We start from the raw sequence: 22324 nt of genomic DNA, 5'->3' as shown, positions 1-22324 counted from the left end.
TCAGTGGCCATGGCTCACGGGCCCAGCCGCTCCGCGGCATGTGGGATCTTCCCGGACCGGGGCATGAACCCACGTCCCCTGCATCAGCAGGCGGACTGTCAACCACTGCACCACCAGGGAAGCCCTGTGTTGGGTCTTCATTGCTGTGCACAGGCTTTCTCTAGTTGCAGCGAGTGGGGGCTACTCTTTGTTGTGGAGCATGGGCTCTAGGCACACGAACTTCAGTAGTTGTGGCATGCAGGCTCAGTAATTGTGGCTCATGGGCTCTAGAGCACAGGCTCAGTAGTTGTGGCGCATGGGTTTAGCTGCTCCGCAGCATGTGGGGACTTCCCAGATCAGGGCTCGAACCCGAGTCCCCTGTATTGGCAGGTGGATTCTTAACCACTGTGCCACCAGGGAAGTCCCTTGAGTCACTTTTAGTAGCTTGCATGCTTTTAGGAATTTGTCATTTGTCCATTTTATTTAGGTTATGTGGTTTGTTGGTGTACAATTGTTCATTTATTCTTTTATAATCCTTTTAATTTCTGTAAGGTCAGTAATAATGCCCTTCCCCGCTTTCATTTTTAATTTTAGAAATTTGTGTCTTCTCTCTCTTTTTTTCTTAGTATTTCTAGCTAAAGGTTTATCAACTTTGTTGACTTTATTGTGCCTTAAATCTCAATTTCTCCATTTTTTGAAGGATAGTTTAGAGTTTTGCCATATGCAGGATCCTTGGTTGACAGAATTGTTGTTGTTGCTGTTGCTGTTGAGCACTTTATTTATTTATTTTTGTTTATTTATTTATTTTTTCCAATTTATTTATTTTTGGCTGTGCTGGGTCTTCTTTGCTGCATGCGGGCTTTCTCTAGTTGTGGTGTGTGGGCTTCTCATTGTGGTGGCTTCTCTTGTTGCAGAGCATGGGCTCTAGGCACGCAGGCTCAGTAGTTGTGGCTCTTGGGCTCTAGAGCACAGGCTCAGTAGTTGGGGTGCACGGGCTTAGTTGCTCTGCGGCATGTGGGATATTCCCGGGCCAGTGCTCAAACCCATGTCCCCTGCATTGGCAGGCAGATTCTTAACCACTGTGCCACCAGGAAAGCCCCTGTTGAGCACTTTAAATATGTCATCCCACTGCCTTCTGACCTCCATGGTTTCTGAAGAAAATTCATTATTAATTTTTTAAAGATCCTTTGTAATTTTGACCATAATGTCTTGGTGTGGATCTTTTGGAGTAATATATGCTTAGCATTCATTGAGCTTAGTAAACTTGATAGTATCTTGTTTCTCTCAGGTGCTGTTCATTTTTCTTCATTTTTTTCTCTTTCTTCTCCTCAAACTGGATAATCTAAATTGACCTATCTCCAAGTTCCTTAATTCTTCCTTCTTTCTGCTCAATTCTGCAGTTGAATTGGTCTAGTAAATTTTTAATTGAATTTTTGTACTTTTCATCCTCCAAATTTCTATTTGATTTCTTTTTATAATTTATATCCCTTTATTGCTATTCTTGATTTGTTGAGACAAATTCTGGTTTCCTTTAGTTCTTTGTCCATGGTTTCCTTTGGCTATCTGAGCATTTTTGAGAGAGTTGATTTAAAGTCTTTGTCTAGTAAGTCTAATGCCTAGGCTTCCTCAGGATCATTTTCTATTAATTTTTTTTTCCTGTGAATGGGCCATACTTTCTAGTTTCTTTGCATTCCTCTTACCTTTGATGAAACTTGAATATTTTGAATTTTATAATTTGGCAACTCAGGAAATTTGATTTTGCCCCAGACATGTATGGTTCAGAGGTTAGCTAGAGATTTAAGCCAAGTTTATGGTTCCCCAGAGAAGAATCTATGGTTCCCTCTATCTCTACCCTTTCCTATATGCTCCCTCAACTTTCAGCTTTGAGATTTCCTCAAACTCTGTCCTCAGTTTCTTTGGGCTACAATAACTGCAGATTTTTTGGAGGTTTAGGCGCTTGACCTGACATAGACTGCATCTTCCTCTTTGACTGTAAGTCATGAAATTTGGAAACTCAACCAGTGCTGTTCTCTTCTTCCAAGTCTTGAGACCCTCCAGAATCATTCTGTTTTAGGTTTTTCTCCAGTACCTTTAGATAGTTGTTTTTGTATTATTTTTAGAGTTAATAGAGTTAATAGTTTTTATCTGCAGAGGTGTAACTAACAACCATTGGAATTCAAGGAGCACAACAAAGAAATCAAATACATTATTAAAAATTTTTCTAAACAAAAATGTTTATGAATGTCCATTTCTGTTCATCATTATCTTGTAATCTCCTCAGATTGTATCCACCTAGAAGTTGATTGTGTTGAGGGTTTGGGTATTCTCGAACTGTTTGCCGTTCAAAAATTATTTTTCAAATACACAAGTATTACCTCACTGCCATTATGTGGAAAATTTTGTTGCCATAACCACTGGAATATAAGATGCATTGGGTCAATATTGTTATCTGTTTTATTTTTCTACTGTTTTATTCATAATGCTTAGGTCAATGCATGGCACAAAGTAGGCACTAAATAAATATTTGTTAAATGTATAAAAGAATACATCCCTCTCAACAGATCATAACCTCACTCTAAACCCAACTTCACCATATGCCAATATATAGCATCATGAGGATACATATCCACTCTGCAAAGTCAATACACTATCTGGTCATTTTTCAGCAGTTGCATATTTAATAATGGCAAAAATGGCAATAGCTATTGTACAGTACCTGTCATATACCAAGCACAGTGTTAGGTACTTCATTTTTAGTTATATTCCATACAACACAAAAAATTCTGTAGTGTCAGTTCTGTTATCCTACAGTGTGAGGAAAATGTGTCTCAAAGTTTCAGACTTGTTCAAGTCTACAGTGTGAGTAAAGAATTTTGCTCCAAGTCTGACACTTTTTCCTGAACACTAAGGTACCTCCTATCACCATACACTATTTCTTATTGAATAATAAATTCAATTGCTTTTATAATAGAGGACAATATTCCTTGTACAGGGTTTTCAAGAAGTCTACTTCCAAACATACAAGATGTACAATTATGGCTGATCACAATTATCCCCTAAGATTCTTATTAAATATATTCCTTCCTGGATTTCACTACAGACCTGTTAATTCAAAATATTTAGAATTTAGTTTTCATATTTGTCTTGTTAAGAAGACAAATGGATTTTTCAAGTTGTCTCAATGGAATTAAAGTGCACTTTCTTTAGATAAATTTATGTGATCAGGCACATTCCAGACAAGAAATATGTGAAAAGTTTTGTGGAAGTTGCATAGCAAAAAGGCCATATAGCATAATTTCCATGGGGGAGGTCAATTAGTTGAATGAGATTAAATCTTGTTTTCAGAGGTAAAAATTGTGTAGTGTTTCATAAGACATTTTCCTACATTCAGTCATTCTTTTATTCATTCACAGGTTACGTCAGCCTTAGTAACTCCAAAAATCACAGGCATCCCCACCAATATTGACAATAATGGCAAAAACTGAATAATAGACACTGTAAAATTTCAGTTCATTTGTGCAAATGAAAAAATACAAGGGCTTTATTTCTATGAAATAATGGAGACAAGCTTTGCCTTGCACAAAGTAGGCACTCAAAAAATATTTGTTAAGTGTATAAAGGAATAACCCCACCCTGAAAATTATAATTCCATCACAGAAAAAATAATTTTCCAATATTCTGATAATATAATTAAGGAATGTGGAAATGTTGGACTGTAAAGCCATCCTAAAGCTAGAATGGAAATAAAGAAGTTATAATTGATGTCTTTAAGTTAACATATATGAAAAGATGAATAACCACAAAAAAGTTTTTAAAATTCTCTAATTCATTTCATAAAATAATACAGTGTCAATATCAAAACTTACAAAATACTGAAAGAATAATACTAGAGACAAATAGCAGTCATTGATATAGATTCAAAATTACAAACAAAATACTCACAAATAGAATCCAGCAAAGAGTAAAATGAAAAATATATTACATTAAAACAAAACTTATTCCAGGAATGCAATGGTAATTTAATATTATAAAAATCTACCAATATAATCCCTTATATTATCATCTGTAAAGAACTTTTATGATCTTTTAATAGATTTTTAAGAATAACTTGATAAAATACAGGAGCCATTCCTAACTAAAACTTTAATTATATAGAGATAAAGGGAATCCCCTTAAATTTGATAACTTACAAAAACCAACAGCAATTATTGTAATCAGTAATGCATTAAATACATTTCAATTACATTAAATTTTAAAATTGGACAGTACAGTCTTTACAAAGCCTTTGAAGCAGCTCCCATAACCATACTCAGTGAAGAAACGGTGGATGTTGTTGAAATTAACAGAAAGAGGACTTCTTGAATAAGACATAGAACTTATGAAAAGAACCAAATGAGGAGTTTAGAGCTGCAGAAAATAACTGAAGGAAAATACTCACCAGGTGGGCTCAATAGAAGAATGGATATGGTAGATGAAGAGTCATTAAAACCAAATGCAAATCAATAGAAATTATCCAAACTGAACAAGAATGAGAAAAAATTAAAAATAAATGAACATAGTAGGGACCTATGGGACATATGTATGCATCTAACATTTGTGCCATTGGAATCTGAGGAGAGGAGAGACTGATACAGAAACAAACTATTTGAAGAAATAACTAAAATATTCCATATTTGATGAAAAATAAATTTACAGATTTAAGAAGTTCTGCAGAACCCAAATGGTTAAACTCAAATAAGATCATGCCTAGACACATAATAATCTGGTGAAAACAAAAGATAAAGAAAAAACTTTTTAAGCAGCTGAGAAAAATAACTCTTTCATCAGAGGCCAGAAGGCAGTATAATCACAATTCAGAATTTTATATCCAGTGAAAATACCTTCAGAGAATGAATGTGAAAGAAAGAGATTTTCATAGGAGGGGAAACTAAGAGATTGGTTGCTAGGAGACTTACTTTAAAAATTTTTAAGGAAGTTCTTCAGAAAGAAAGAAAACTTGTAAAAAAAAAAAATACAAACAGCACATGCAGCTCAATATCAATAAAACAAACAACCCAATCAAAAAATGGGCACAAGACCTAAATAGACATTTCTCCAGGGAGACATACAGATGGCCAAGAAACTCATGAAAAGATGCTCAACATCACTAATTATTAGAGAAATGCAAATCAAAACTACACACAGGTCAGAATGGCCATCATCAAAATGTCTACACATAATAAATGCTGGAGAGGATGTGGAGAAAAGGGAACCCTCCCACACTGCTGGTGGGAATGTAAATTGGTACAACCACTATGGAGAACAATATGGAGGTTCCTCACAAAACTAAAAATGGAGCTACCATATGTTCCAGCAATCCCAATCTGGGGCATACCTGGAGAAAACGATAAATCAAAAAGATATGTGCACCCCTGAAGGCAGACAGCAGAAGCAAGAAGAACTACAATCCTGCAGCCTATGGAATGAAAACCACATTCACAGAAAGATAGACAAAATGAAAAGGCCGAAGACTATGTACCAGATGAAAGAACAAGATAAAACCCCAGAAAAACAACTAAATGAAATGGAGATAGGCAACCTTCCAAAAAAAGAATTCAGAATAATGATAGTGAAGATGATCCAGGACCTTGGAAAAAAGAATGGAGGCAAAGATCGAGAAATGCAAGAAATGTTTAACAAAGACCTAGAAGAATTAAAGAACAAACACCTAGAAGAATTAAAGAACAAACAACTAGAAGAATTAAAGAACAAACAAACAGAGGTGAACAATACAATAACTGAAATGAAAAATACACTAGAAGGAATCAATAGCAGAATAAATGAGGCAGAAGAACGGTTAAGTGACCTGGAAAACAGAATGCTGGTATTCACTTCCACAGAACAGAATAAAGAAAAAAGAAAAGAAATGAAGATAGCTTAAGAGACCTCTGGGACAATAAACCTACCAACATTCACATCATAGGGGTCCCAGAAGGAGAAGAGAGAGAGAAAGGACCTGAGAAAATATTTGAAGAGTTTACAGTTGAAAATTTCCCTAACGTGGGAAAGGAAATAACCACCCAAGTCGAGGAAGCACAGAGAGTCCCAGGCAGGATAAACCCAAAGAGAAATATGCCAAGACACAAAGTAATCAAATTGACAAAAATAAAGACAAAGAAAAATTATTAAAAGCAACAAGGGAAAAACGACAAATAACGTATAAGGGAACTCCCATAAGGTTAATGCTGATTTCTCAGCAGAAGTGCTGCAAGCCAGAAGGGAGTGGCATGATATATGTAAAATTATGAAAGGGAAGAAACTACAACCAAGATTACTCTACCCAGCAAGGATCTCATTCAGATTCAACAGAGAAATCAAAAGCTTTACAGACAAGCAAAAGCTAAGAGAACTCAGCACCACCAAACCAGCTGTCCAACAAATGCTAAAGGAACTTCTCTAAGTGGGAAACACAAGAGAAGAAAAGGACTTACAAAAACAAACACAAAACAAGAAAATGGTAATAGGAATATACATATTAATAATTACCTTAAATGTGAATGGATTAAATGCTCCAATCAAAAGACACAGGTTTGCTGAATGGATACAAAAAAAACAAGGCCCTAATATATGCTGTCTACAAGAGGCCCACTTCAGACCTACGGACACATACAGACTGAAAGTGAGGGGATGGAAAAAGATATTCCATGAAAATGGAAATCAAAAGAAAGCTGGAATAGCAATACTCATATCAGACAAAACAGATTTTAAAATAAGGAATGTTACAAGAGACAAGGAAGGACATTACATAATGATCAAGGGATCAATCCAAGAAGAAGATATAGCAATTATAAATATATATGCACCCAGCATAGGAGCACCACAGTACATAAGGCTAATGCTAACAGCTATAAAAGAAGAAATCGACAGTAACACAATAATAGTGGGCAACTTGAACACCTCAATTACACCAATGGACAGATAATCCAGACAGAAAATTAATAAGGAAACACAAGGTTTATGACACAATGGACCAGATAGATTTAATTGATGTTTATAGGACATTCCATCCAAAAACAGCAGATTACACTTTCTTCTCAAGTGCACACAGAACATTCTCCAGGATAAATCACATCTTGGGTCACAAATCAAGCCTCAGTAAATTTAAGAATATTGAAATCATATCAAGCATCTTTTCTGATCACAACGCTATGAGATTAGAAATAAATTACAGGGAAAAAAGTAAAAAAAACACACATGGAAGCTAAATAATACATTACTAAATACGCAAGAGATCACTGAAAAAGTCAAAGATGAAATCAGAAAATACCTAGAGACAAATGACAATGAAAACATGACGATCCAAAACCTATGGGATGCAGCAAAAACAGTTCTAAAAGGGAATTTTGTGGCAATAAAATCCTACCTCAAGAAACAAGAAAAATCTCAAATAAACAATCTAACCTTACACCAAAAGGAACTAGAGAAAGGAGAACAAACAAAACCCAAAATTAGTAGAAGGAAAGAAATCATAAAGATCAGAGTAGAAATAAATGAAATAGAAACAAAGAAAACAATAGCAAAGATCAATAAAACTCAAAGCTGGTTCTTTGAGAAGATAAACAAAATTGATAAACCTTTAGCCAGACTCATCAAGAAAAAGAGGGAGAGGACTCAAACCAGTAAAATTGGAAATGAAAAAGGAGAAGTTACAATGAACACCACAGAAATACAAAGCATCTTAAGAGTCTACTACAAGCAACTCTATGCCAAAAAAATGGACAACCTGGAAGAAATGGACAAATTCTTAGAAAGGTATAACCTTGAAGACTGAAACAGGAAGAAATAGAAAATATGATCAGACCAATTACAAGTAATGAAACTGAAACTGTGATTAAAATCTCCCAACAAACAAAAGTCCAGGACTAGATGGCTTCACAAGTGAATTCTATCAAACATTTAGAGAAGAGCTTACACCCATCGTTCTCAAGCTCTTCCAAAAAATTGCAGATGAAGAAACATTCCCAAACTCATTCTGCAAGGCCACCATCACCTTGACACTAAAACCAGACAAAGATACTGCAAAAAAAGAAAATTACACACCAATATCACTGATGAATATAGATGCAAAAGTCCTCAACATAATACTAGCAAACAGAATTCAAAAACACGTTAAGGGCTTCACTGGTGGCGCAGTGGTTGAGAGTCCGCCTGCCGATGCAGGGGACACAGGTTCATGCCCCGGTCCAGGAGGATCCCATGTGCCACGGAGCGGCTGGGCCCATGAGCCATGGCCGCTGAGCCTGAGCCTGTGAGTCCGGCACCTGTGCTCCACAACAGGCGAGACCACAACAGTGAGAGGCCCGCATACCACAAAAAAAAAAAAAAAATTAAAAAAAAAAAAAAAACACATTAAAAGGATCATACACCATGATCAAGTGGGATTTATCCCAGGGATGCAAGGATTCTTCAATATACACAAATCAATCAATATGATACACCATATTAACAAATTGAAGAATAAAAACAATATGATCATCTCAATAGATGCAGAAAAAGCTTTTGACAAAATTCAACACCCATTAATGATAAAAACTCTCCAGAAAGTGGGCATAGAGGGACGCTTCATCAACATAATAAAGGCTATATATGACAAATCCACAACAAACATCATTCTCAATGGTGAAAAACTGAAAACATTTCCTCTAAGATCAGGAGCAAGACAAGGATGTCCACTCTGGCCGCTATTATTCAACATAGTTCTGGAAGTCCTAGCCACGGCAATCAGAGAAGAAAAAGAAATAAAAGGAATACAAATTGGAAAAGAAGAAGTTAAACTGTCACTGTTTACAGGTGGTATCATACTATACATAGATAATCCGAAAGATGCCACCAGAAAACTACTAGAGCTAATCAATGAATTTGGTAACGTTGCAGGATACAAAATTAATGCACAGAAATCTCTTGCGTCACTATACACTAGCAACGAAAGATAAGAAAGAGAAATTAAGGAAACAATCCCATTTACCAGTGCAACAAAAAGAATAAGATACCTAGGAATAAACCTACCTAAGGAGGTAAAAGACCTGTATGCAGAAAATTATAAGACACTGATGAAAGAAATCAAATATGACACAAAGAGATGGAGAGATATACCATGTTCTTGGATTGGAAGAATCAATATTGTGAAAATGACTGTACTACCCAAAGCGATCTACAGATTCAATGCAATCCCTATCAAAGAACCAATGGCATTTTTTACAGAACTAGAACAAAAACTCTTAAAATTTGTATGGAGACACAAAAGACCCCGAATAGCCAAAGCAATCTTGAGGCAAAAAAACAGAGCTGGCAGAATCAGACTTCCAGACTTTACAGTATACTACAAGTCTACAGTAATTAAGACAATATGGTACTGGCAGAAAAACAGAAATATAGATCAATGGAACAGGATAGAAAGCCCAGAGATAAACCCACACATCTATGGTCAACTAATGTATGACAAAGGAGGCAAGGATATGCAATGGAGAAAAGACAGTCTCTTCAGTAACTGGTGCTGGGAAAATTGGACAGGTACATGTAAAGAATGAAGTTAGCACACTCCCTAACACCATACACAAAAATAAACTCAAAATGGATTAGAGACCTAAATGTAAGACTGGACACTATAAAACTCTTAGAGGAAAACATAGGAAGAACACTCTTTGATGTAAATCACAGCAAGATCTTTTTTGACCCACCTCCTAGAGTAATGGAAATAAAAACAAAAATAAACAAATGGGACCTAATGAAACTTAAAAGCTTTTGCATAGCAAAGGAAACTATAAACAAGACGAAAAGACAACCCTCAGCTGCTGATGAGGGTGTGGAGAAAAGGGAACCCTCTTACACTGTTGGTAGGAATGTAAATTGATACAGCCACTATGGAGAACAGTATGGAGGTTCCTTAAAAAACTAAAATAGAATTACTATATGACCCCACAATCCCACTACTGGGCATAGACCCAGAGAAAACCATATATCAAAAAGACACCTGCACCCCAGTGTTCACTGCAGCACTATTTACAGTAGCTAGGTCATGGAAGTAACCTAAATGCCCATCGACGGATGGATAAAGATGATGTGGTACATATATACAATGGAATATTACTTAGCCATAAAAAGGAATGAAATTGGGTCATTTGTAGAGACGTGTATGGACCTAGAGACTGTCATACAGAGTGAAGTAAGTCAGAAAGGCAAAAACAAATATTGTGTATTAACGCATGTATGTGGAATATAGAAAAATGGTACAGATGAACTGGTTTGCAAGGCAGAAATAGAAACACAGATGTAGAGAAGAAACTTATGGATACCAAGGGGGGAAGGGGGATGGGATGAATTGGGAGATTGGGACTGACATATATACACTACTATGAATAAAATAGATTACTGATAAGAACCTACTGTATAGCACAGGGAACTCTACTCAGTGGTCTGGGGTGACCTTAATGGGAAGGAAATCTAAAAAAGAGGGGATATGTGTATACGTATAACTGATTTACTTTGCTGTACAGTAGAAACTAACACAACATTGTAAAGCAACTATACTCCAATAAAAATTAATAAAAAATGAAGGTTCCTGATTTTAAAAAAAAGAATAAGTGAGGAACAACAGAAATGGTAAACAATCTGGGAAAATATAATAATTTTTTTTCTTTTCTTAAATCTTTAAAATATATGTGACTGTCAAAAAGGAAAATTATAAAATCATCTGAAGGTTCTCAATGTATATAGATGTACTCCATATTGCAATTAAAACAAAAAGGGGGAGCGCCAAGGGGACGATATGGTTGTAAGTTTTTTATATTCACTTGAAGTGAATAAAGTACTAATTATAAGGAAATTTTGACAGATTAGGTATGTATATTTCAATCTAAGAGGAAATCACTAAAAAATTGTACAGAGAAATATAGTAAAACTTTAACAGATCAATAAAAATGGAATACTAAAATGAAATGTAGAACCCACCAAATAATTCAGAAATAGAAAAAAAGGAATGAAAAAGTGAAGGGATAAATAGAAAATAATAAAATAGCAGACATAATTACAAACAAATTAATAATTGCATTAAATGTAAATGGTATAAGGTGTAATTTGTATCAATTTAAAGAGATAGCCATGTTGGATTAAAAAGAAGAACAATAATACCATATGCTGTCTATAAGAAACCTACAAGTTTAAATACAATGTGGATAGATATATAGTAAGAGAATGGAAAGAGGCAAACTATGCAAACACTAATCAAAGAATGCTGGAGTTGCTATATTAATATTAGACAAAATAAATTTCAGATCAAAGAATATTACTAGGGATAACAGAAACCATTTTATAGTGATAAAAATGTCAATTCCTCAAGGGAATATAACCATAGTGAACATTTATGCACCTAATAACAGAGATTCAAATTTCATGAAGCAAAAAAAAAGAAAACAAAAGTACAATCACTATATATATGTATATATATATATGTATATATATACATATATATATATACACACACACACACACACACATATATATATGTACAATGGACCATTGCTTCATCTTTAAAATAATGAAATTAAGATACATGCTACAACATGGAGGAACCTTGAAGACATTATTCTTAGTGAAATAAGCCAGACACAGAATGATGACTCCACTTATATAAGGTTTGTAAAATAGTCAAATTCACAGAGACAGAAAGCAGAATGGTAGTTACCAGGGGCTGGGGGAAGGGAGCAAGAGGAGTTATTGTTTAATGGGTACAGAGTTTCAGTTTGGAATGATAAATTCTGGAAATGGATAGTGGTAATGGCTTCACAGCAGTGTGAATATACTTAATGTTACTGAACTGTATGCTTAAAAATGGTTAAAATGATGAATTTTATGATATGTATCTTTTACCAAAAAAAGGAAATAGCACTTTTCCAGCCACCTTAGAAGCCCTTCCATGTGCTCTGACCCAGTTGTAAACCCTTCTCCCCCCCAAATTAACCACAGTCCTGACATTTACAGTAACCAGTAACTTAACATTTCTTTATAGCTCTATCAATAAAGTGTGCATTCCCTAGGGGAAAAAAAGTACAATCATAATTATACTTTGAGATTTCAACATCTTTTCCTCAGTAATTAACATAACAAGTAGATAGAAAATTACCAATGATATGAACAGCACTAACAACAAACTACAACAAATTGGCATTTACAAAACACTCTACCCAACAATAGGAGTATACACATTCTTTTCAAGAGCTCATGGAAATTGATTGGGAAACAACACATCCTGAGTCATAAATTAAATCTTAAGGAATTAAAATAATTGATATCATATAATGTATATTCTCTGACCATAACAGAATTAACCTAAAAATCAGTAACAAAAAGATATCTTGAAAAAGTCAAAGCATCTGGCAATTAACACAGGTCTACACAATCCATGTTTCAAAAAGGAAGATAAATTAACTTAGAAAATAATTTGAACTAAATGAAAATTAAAACATCAAAATTTGTGTGACAGTGTTAAAGCAGTACTCAGAGGGAAATTACTAACATTAATGGTTTATTTTAGAAAAGAAAAAATATCTCAGATCCATGATAAGCTTCAATATTAAATGGACAAAGAAGGGTAAAAATTAAATCCAAAGTATCATAAGAAAGGAGGTAATAAATACAAAAGCAGAAATCAATGAAATTGAGGAAAGACAATAACAGACAAAATTCAATGAAATGAAATGTTGGTTATTTGAAAAGATTGATAAAATTGATAAACTTCCAAACAGACTGAGGGAGAAAAATAAAACTAGAAGACACAAATTATCATTATCAGTGATGAAAGAAGGAATATCTCTGTAGACTCCATAGACAGGTATAAGGGAATTATAATTATAAACAATGGTTGGCCCATAAATTTTGTGGGATTTTGGGGTCCTTAGACATGAAATCACAAATTTCCTGAACCATGAACCGAGGCCAGAATTTCAGTGGAGAGTGCTGCTGAGAATAAAATAAAATAAAATAAAATAAAATTAAATTAAATTAAAAGGATACAAGAGCTCTGAATCCCCAAACCTGAGTCAGCCTTTTCCTTAGCCTAACATTGGCCCACTTGCACTCTTTGAAGACTGCCAAAGCCAGGGCAGTTTACTGGAAACTTAACCCAGATTTGAATGCATAGTGAATAAAGCCTTTTTAGAACTCCAAAGTCTTTTGAGATGGCCAGGTTAATGTGGACCTTAATTAAAGTCTGGAAAACTCAATGGCATCCTAGGCTGTCACTCAGGTTGATGCTATTGACAGAATTGATTATCAGCAGCATCTCCTATAGATCAGTAATTTTCATATACAGGTCCATAGTGAAATTTTCAGTCTATGGAGAAAATTGAGAAGGTAAGTATGACAGTGTATTTTTAATAAAGCTATATTTATTCCATTTAAATATATTTTAGTTAAATAAATTAGTTCAATAAATATATGGACTTATTTTTTTTTTTTTATATGGACTTATTTTTATTCTGAGATTATCTTTAGAGAATCCAGAAGTAGAAGAGTCTAGCCCATAAAATTCAGTAAAGCTGGATTTTGCTTTACTATTTTATTCCTTATCCTATGTTTTTGAAGGGCTCAGCCCTGTTCTTGATGTTTCCTATCACCTTGCCTTTGATGGAGTCTCCTGGATATCATTGGATACTGCATCTTACATCAATTATTTCTTCTAAATGCTTTCGGGGAATGCCACTAACTTTCTCCCTTGGAATCATACCCACTCCCTTGCAACTTGATTCTTCCCCGATACTAGACTGTGTTTGCACCCACTTGAACTTGATTTAGAATTACTGGATCTTCTCTGGGCCACTGCACCCAAATCTCCTGCTTCTGAAGTTGAGACATTTAAAAAAGTATTACCTTGACACTCAGACCTGAAATTCTGGGATGCTTTTTAGGCTATAACCTTTGCTTCTCTCTGCAGTAGGAATTAAATTCTCTCTCCCTCTATCTACTCTGTCTCTGAGCACCCTAAGTAAATATGTCCAACTACTAAACTCACCTACCTTGGTGTAGTGCTGAGAGGAGGAGGTGCAATTCTGGAGGCATTACCTGTATGGCTAGTGGAGTTGCTGGGAACTCTGCAGGTTCTTCATCTGGCTACTATTGTTCAATAATTTCCTACTGGCCCTGAGCTTACAGATCCACTCATACACCCACTGTCTCTCATGAGCCAAGGTCATAGAAAACAGTACTCTATCCTCTAATGAAGATTTGTCAGAATGCCTTTCTAGTCATGTAGCTCAGCATTTGTACTTCCTTGACACGTAGATTTTATGGTTCTTCAGTGAGGCAGAGTGGTGTTTCTGGTATACGTCCTGATGATGTGGGCGGTCTGGTATGTCTCGACGATGTGGGCGGGGAGATGGGACATCCTACATATGCAACCAGCCAGCCCCCTCTTAGTATAAAATAGGGATTTCCTGGCAGCACTATGCAGGATGTTCAACCTCCCCACCCATGTGACTGTTAACTGCTGCATCATGAAGTTCCTTCCAGTTTCTGTCAAAGGCTTTGTCGCTTGATGTGTCTTTGTGTGAACCATTTCAGGGAGACCTCTTCCAAGCTGGTCTTCTGTTCCCGATGAACTGGCTGTGATTACTAATGGCCTACATGATCTAGAAGCCTGGTAACTAATAACCCACCTCTTACTCAAACTTAAACCCCATATCTCTAACAATATACTTTTCCATCAACTTAAATAAAAAGAGAAAATTCTCTTGACATAGATGCCAAGATATATCATGGATTACAAACACTCTCCAGTTCCACTTCCAATTTTGTCGACCCTTACTAAATAAATACATAAACCTCTAAATTATATAAGCCACTCTAAATAATATAAACACAGACTTCTTATATTACAGTAGAGGCAATTCTATTGCTAGAAGAACCTAGATGGGCTGCATACATTTATCCCAGTTATCCCAGGTTATCCCAGTTGAAATTAACCATCTTATATGTATCACAAGTTATTTGCCAAAAACATAGGTCTAGAAGCATCATCCTGAGACTCGCTGCTCTGTGGCTATGCAGTCTGACTACCACATCCTGAAATAAATAAGAAACTTAGCTAAAGACAGATTCTCTCGGCCTCGTTCTTTCAGCTGAATAAATTTTGCATTATGTACTTTCCTATCTCAAGCCTCTCAGCTCTGAGAACTTTTCTACCTGTAAAAATTCATGAACCTGAAGTTCCACCAGGACCAGACACCTGAAAGGCTCAATATGATGTATAATACCTTTTTGAATAACACCCTGGATTTGTTTCCCTGAAACAGTCCCACAACCCATCCACCCTGAAGCTTTCCTTATGATTTGCAATTGAGCTAGTTCCTTTCAAGTTGGCTTCAAGTCTTTCCCTATGGGAATATGGCAATGATTTCCATGTCTCTGTTTATATTTTCTCCAGAGAATGGAAGACTCAGCAATTTTATGGATCTTGGGTGGGAAAGGGAGAAGGACAAAGAAGAAATGATCAGTGTTTTCCTGGTGCTTTCTACCTAACCAAGTATACATTAATGAAAAATTCTGCTATTTGTAGTATGTGGCTCTACCCTAGCACAGTAGTGTGGGAAAAAGAAAAGATAGAGGTAAGAGAATAAGATATTATTGTGGCTTTAAATTTATGCCTCTAGATTTTTTGGTTTTGGTTTCATTTTAATACATTAAGCACACCCATAATCTGGTACTTTATATTCAAAAGAAAAAAAAAGCCTATTTGACTGTGTCATTTATGTAAGGTGATTGCTAACTCAACAGAAGAAAATATATTTTAAAAAAAGTATCTCTGGGCTTCCCTGGTGGTGCAGTGGTTGAGAGTCTGCCTGCCAATGCAGGGGACACGGGTTTGTGCCCCGGTACGGGTAAAAAAAAATATGGTATTCATAATTTATCAAGTCTTGATGATACTAGCAGGATTAAATTTTGGTAATTCTCCTAGGTACTTGAATGATAAATATGATGACCACCCCATTATTCTAATGTTCACTAAAGACCAAAGTAAACCTAAAATGTTCTTTTGAATAATGCTTTTTTATAATAATCCTTTAAATCTCTAATAACATATTCATAAATACTAAAATGCACATTTTATTAAAGATTAGTATTCAAGTAATGAATAACTTATCCCTGACTGAACAATTTATCATTTGAAATTTTTGGATCAATGTTTCTAAATTTTTGGTGGCTACTAGTTAATTTACTATTTGGGAGGATACATTTTCTACAATACATTTAAACTAAAGATATAGGACAAAACCTGTAAAATCAATTTACTTTTTTTTTTTTAAAGAAGATGTTGGGGGTAAGAGTTTATTCATTTATATATTTATTTTTGCTGTGTTGGGTCTTCGTTTCTGTGCAAGGGCTTTCTCTAGTTGTGGCATGTGGGGGCCACTCTTCATCGTGGTGCACGGGCCTCTCACTATCGCGGCCTCTCTTGTTGCGGAGCACAGTCTCCAGACGCTTAGGCTCAGTAGTTGTGGCTCACGGGCCCAGTTGCTCCACGGCATGTGGAATTCTCCCAGAGCAGGCCTCGAACCCGTGTCCCTTGCACTGGCAGGTGGATTCTCAACCACTGCGCCACCAGGGAAGCCCCTCAATTTACTTTTATCTTAAATTTATATACTAATATTTACTAAAAATCTAGTCAAGTCTAAATTAATAGCTACTGATACTAGTGTCAACAACATGCTGCCAGGTATCAGGCAGATTTCTTAAAGCACTGAGCAGCAATCATGATTTTAGAACACTCAAAGTAGCTACGTCAAAGAGACACCATCTACAGCCTTAATTAGAGCACCCTAGTAACTGCTGTTTGTGAATTTGTAACCCATACCCATATCTGCTTTCTTTAGTTAGTGATCCTTTTGATTACTTGCAGTAAATACCCAAGGCTTAAAAATATTCAATACATCTCCAAGTGAACTCCAGGTATTAACCTTGAATGCCCCCATGACCTCCCTTCTGTTACATCATAGGTTGAAACCAATACTTATTCACTGCCTTTCATATGCCCAATTTCAAACATCCCCACATCCTAAGTTTTAGTAAAGCTTTTTGGTTTTTGTTTATTCCCTGTTCAAACAGTTTACTCTGCCGAATGAGAATAGATTAAAAGTTACTGTGGGGCTTCCCTGGTGGTGCAGTGGTTGAGAGTCCGCCTGCTGATGCAGGGGACATGGGTTTGTGCCCCGGTCCAGGAAGATCCCACATGCCGCGGAACGGCTGGGCCCGGAAGCCCTGGCCGCTGAGCCTGCGCGTCCGGAGCCTGTGTTCCGCAACGGGAGAGGCCACAACAGTGAGAGGCCCACGTACCGGAAAAAAAAAAAAAAGTTACTGTGAAATTTTAATTAACAGAAAACGGAAACTCCTTCTAAAGCTTCTTAAAGGGGAAAGGAAAGCAATATTGACATAGAACTTCATAGCTAAAAACAAACTATATTTTACATATATATGACTTATAAAGTTGTGGTTTACAATTAAAATATTGCCATTTTAAAAATTTCCCTAAAACTTTCACAAATTTGCTTTAAAATAACACAAAACCGCGCCTCGGAGACGCCACCGCCAGCACAGCCGGAGACCTGAGCCGACACTGGGGGCTGTCCGTGGGCCCCGCATTCCCTCGATGAATCGTAGAAGTCCCGTTGTATCAGAGTAAGATGGACGGTAGGTTTGATTGTGATTGTTGTGGTGAGCTGGAGCCACCTGGTCACTAACGAAAGACATTTTGTTAACCAACCGCCCCCAGAGCTTCCTGTTGAAATATACAGCAACAAAGGAAGAAAAGAAGCAAAACGGAAGTAGTGCTTGCCAGCACCTTAGAATGATGCTGCTCAGGACCAGTCCAACACTGACTGTATCTGCACTGCGAGGAGAATGTTCATAGAAGCCTGTTGTGTGCATATTTATTCACATTTTTGTCAAATGTTAAATCCTTCAGCACAGTAAATCTGAGTGTCACTTCATTCCGTTTGAGTTTCTTGAGTGTTTTCTTTAAATGTCTGCAGAGTTACTGCCCCTTTCTTCACCTATGAGTACTGCAATCTTTTTAATTCTCAGTATGAGTAGAGCTTTTTGAGCTTTAAATCTAAGGGGAACTCAACAGGCCTGGTTGGCATATGCAATGAAACCACCTTGCTGTGGAAGCAAAATTATTATTTTTTCTACCTTTTTGAAAGATCTTTCTTTTTGATGCCAATTTTCTTCCTTATTTACACAAGTTCAACAATTTGAAAGGAAGAGGCAATAGTAAGGGTTTCAAAATGGCAGAGAAATTTAAAAGTCTCATGAAATCTGGGCTCTAGTTATATGGACTTAAAACCATTGGGTTGTGGAGGCAATGGCTTGGTTTTTTTCTGCTGTAGACAATGACTGTGACAAAAGAGTAGCCATCAAGAAAATTGTCCTTACTGATCCCCAGAGTGTCAAACATGCTCTACGTGAAATCAAAATTCTTAGACTTGACCATGATAACATTGTGAAGGTGTTTGAAATTCTTGGTCCTAGTGGAAGCCCGTTAACAGATGATGTGGGCTCTCTTACCAAACTGAACAGTGTTTACATTGTTCAGGAGTACATGGAGGCAGACTTGGCTAATGTGCTGGAGCAGGGCCCGTTACTGGAAGAGCATGCCAGGCTTTTCATGTATCAGCTGCTACGTGGGCTCAAATATATTCACTCAGCAAACGTACTGCACAGAGATCTGAAACCAGCTAATCTTTTCATTAATACTGAAGACTTGGTGCTGAAGATAGGTGACTTTGGTCTTGCATGGATAATGGATCCCTATTATTCCCATTAAGGTCATCTTTCTGAAGGACTGGTTCCTAAATGGTACAGATCCCCACCTCTTTTACTTTCTCCTAATACTTATACTAAAGCCATTGACATGTGGGCTGCAGGCTGCATCTTTGCTGAAATGCTGCCTGGTAAAACCCTCTTTGCAGGTGCCCATGAACTTGAACAGACGCAGCTGATTTTAGAGACTATTCCTATTGTACATGAGGAAGATTGACAGGAGCTTCTCAGCGTAATTCCAGTTTACATTAGAAATGACATGACTGAGCCACACAAACCCTTAACTCAGCTGCTCCCCGGAATCAGTCGAGAAGCACTGGATTTCCTGGAACAAATTTTGACATTTAGCCCCATGGATTGGTTGACAGCAGAAGAAGTGCTTTCTCATCCTTACATGAGTATTTATTCTTTTCCAATGGATGAGCCAATTTCAGGTCATCCTTTTCATATTAAAGATGAAGTTGATGATATTTTGCTTATGGATGAAACTCATAGTCACATTTATAACTGGGAAAGGTACCATGATTGACAATTTTCAGAGCATGATTGGCCTATACATAACAACTTTGATATTGATGAAGTTCAGCTTGACCCAAGAGCTCTGTCTGATGTCACTGATGAAGAAGAAGTACAAGTTGATCTCGAAAATATTTGGATGGAGATAGTGAAAAGTATTTGGAGGATCCTGCTTTTGAGACCAATACTCTACTGAGCCTTGTTGGCAATACCCAGATCATCATGAAAACAAATACTGGTAACTACGAAACGAGGTCATCATCATACTTAGATAACTTAGTTTGGAGAGAGAGTGAAGTTAATCATTACTATGAACCCACACTTATTGGAAAGAACAAAGCAAAGAAAAATCTGATAAGAAAGGCAAGTCAAAATGTGAAAGGAATGGATTGGTTAAAGTCCAATAGCATCACAGCAACTTGCTGAAAAAGAAAGGGAAAAGAATCAGGGATTTGATTTTGATTCCTTTATTGCAGGAACTATTCAACTTAGTTCACAACATGAGCCTACAGCTGTTGATGACAAATTAAATGACTTGAATAGCTCAGTGTCCCAACTAGAATTGAAAAGTTTGATATCAAAGTCAGTAAGCCGAGAAAAACAGGAAAAAAGAATGGCCAATTTGGCTCAGAAGGCTTGTACCAGTCTTCTTGGGATAGCCAGTTTGTGGGTGATGGGGAGGACTGTTTTCTCATAAGTCAGTTTTGTTGTGAGGTAAGGAAGGATGAGCAAATTGAAAAGGAAAACACTTACCCCAGTTACCTGGACAAGTTCTTTAGCAAGGAAGAAGATATTGAAATGCTAGAAACTGAGCCGGTAGAGGATGGGAAGCTTGAGGAGAGAGGAAGTGAGGAAGGATTTCTGAACAACAGTGGGGAGTTCCTCTTTAACAAGCAACTTGAATCCATAGGCATCCCACAGTTTCACAGTCCAGCCGGGTCACCACTTAAGTCAATGCAGGCCACATTAACACCTCCTGCTATGAAATCTTCCCCTCAGATTCCTCATAAAACATACAGCAGCATTCTGAAACATCTGAACTACAACACTCAGCAGGCATTTCTTTTTGTATTCTTCATGAAGTGTGTTTTGTCTTTGTTATTACTAGTGTTTAAGTCATTTTCTTACTTGAATCAGATGATGTCATTTAGAAAGCATTTTTTTCTTGGTTTTTAAAATCCAGACTTTTTTTCTACATGTGAGATGGTTTTCATTTTAACTGGCATGTCATTTGCACACAAAAATAAAGAATAGAGCAAAATAACGCAATGCGGGAGGAGACAAAAGAAATGCACTAAGACAAGTAAAAAACATTCTCTCATAGAACAATGATCTGTTTTACGGGAAACAAAAATCTTGCCTTGAAATTTACACAGTGAGACTGTACATAATTGCATGGAAATATCTATTTTTTTCTTAAAATATTTTTCATTCTTGAGTATTTTCAAGTTTTTCCTACTGTACACATTTCTTAAAAGCACATGATACCAGCAGCAACTGAAAATGAATGACGAATTTGGTACACATGTGTTATCTACCTCAAGGTAACAGAAGTATGTGGCAAAACATATACTACCCATAGTGCTTCACAATATGCACTTCTGTTTAGCCAGCGTTTATTGCAGTAAACTATTCTTAATAAGATTCACTCACCGTTTATAAATGTTCTGGTATTCATTCTTTATAGTGAAGTGTTACTACATCACATCTTATTTATTTTAGCAAATCACTATATTTTCTGTATTTAATTCTAAAAAGTTAACTTAGTTTTTGAAATTTATTTGCAAATACACTTTTTCCATTTGGCACTATGGTTTGTTGTCTACTTAGCTGAATATATGTCAGCTTATCCTAAGGCTGTCCATGTACTTAATTTACTTAAGTATTCGTTTTAAGTAAAGCGCTCACTGTGTATAGGAATTTGTATTTTGGAGGTACTTGATCTATCTACACAGAAAAATTAGGAATTACTTTATTATAAAATGCTCCTAGAAGTCTTAATTGTGTTTATTTAAAAAGAAAACTGTAATGTTAGACATGTGTGCATGGAAGTAATTAAGGTACATAATTATTGTAGTTTAAAAGTTTACATGATAAGACATATTTTGTTTCTACTGTATGTTTTTACTGAATGACCTATTCCCCATCCCAAGGCAAGCATGAATAAAATTAGGTTAAATGTAAAAATAAACAAAACAAAAAACCCCACAAAACCAGTGACAATATGTTTCAGGAGCCAAGTATTGAAGTAACTACTACATTGTATAATAGGCATGTTCTTTTCAGAGTAATACATTACTCAAATTATTAGTATGAATTGTTAATATGGTAGAAATATATTGAAATGAATTTTAGGAGAATTGGTATATTTTATTAATTTATGGATTTATTCTCTTCCTTGTTCCAAAATAAGTTTAAGGTGTTTTACTGATGTGGCATTGATTTATGTATTTAATAAATATTAAGTTTTTAATATATAGTAGGTAGATGGAGATAATGATACAGAAGGCAAACATTATACTTGTTCTCATGATTTTATAGTATAGTGAGAAATATTATAAGATGAAAAACTAATTAAATAAATTAACTGGACAAAAGAAAAGCACACATGGAGTAGAAGGGCATTTTATTTTTTTTCACATGCAGCAATTAAGAGAGAAGAAAGCCAATGGAAAAACAAAACAAAACCAAAAAACAAACAAGGAAAAACTTGGGATTTTCAAACGGCATCTTAAACCAGAGAATGGCAAACATTTTCTGTAAAGGGCTAAGTAATATATATTTTAGTCTTCGCAGCTACTCAACTCTACTTTTGTAGGTTGAAAGCAGCCATAGGCGATCCTTGAAAGAATGGGTGTGACTGTATTCCGAGAAAACTTTATTTATCAATATCAGTAGTCAGCAGGATTTGGCACATGGATGTAGTTAGCCAACACCTGACCTCAAGGGCTAGGAAGGGGGAACTGAGGTGTGGTAGAGGATT

The 22324-nt window shown here is 36.0% G+C and overlaps 1 protein-coding gene and 1 pseudogene across 1 annotated transcript in view; one reads left to right on the top strand and one right to left on the bottom strand.

The window, feature by feature from the left end:
- Positions 1-22324, bottom strand: part of HTR2C (5-hydroxytryptamine receptor 2C) — a 97262-nt gene that overhangs the window by 22343 nt on the left and 52595 nt on the right. The gene's annotated exons all lie outside the window — the stretch shown is intronic.
- On the top strand, positions 18291-20517 carry LOC112390846 (mitogen-activated protein kinase 6 pseudogene; annotated as a pseudogene).

This window comes from Neophocaena asiaeorientalis, unplaced genomic scaffold (genome assembly GCF_003031525.2).
Source record: "Neophocaena asiaeorientalis asiaeorientalis breed wild unplaced genomic scaffold, Neophocaena_asiaeorientalis_V1.1 scaffold178, whole genome shotgun sequence".
NCBI classification, from domain to species: Eukaryota; Metazoa; Chordata; class Mammalia; order Artiodactyla; family Phocoenidae; genus Neophocaena; species Neophocaena asiaeorientalis.
This window is presented reverse-complemented; position numbering and strand designations above follow the sequence as displayed.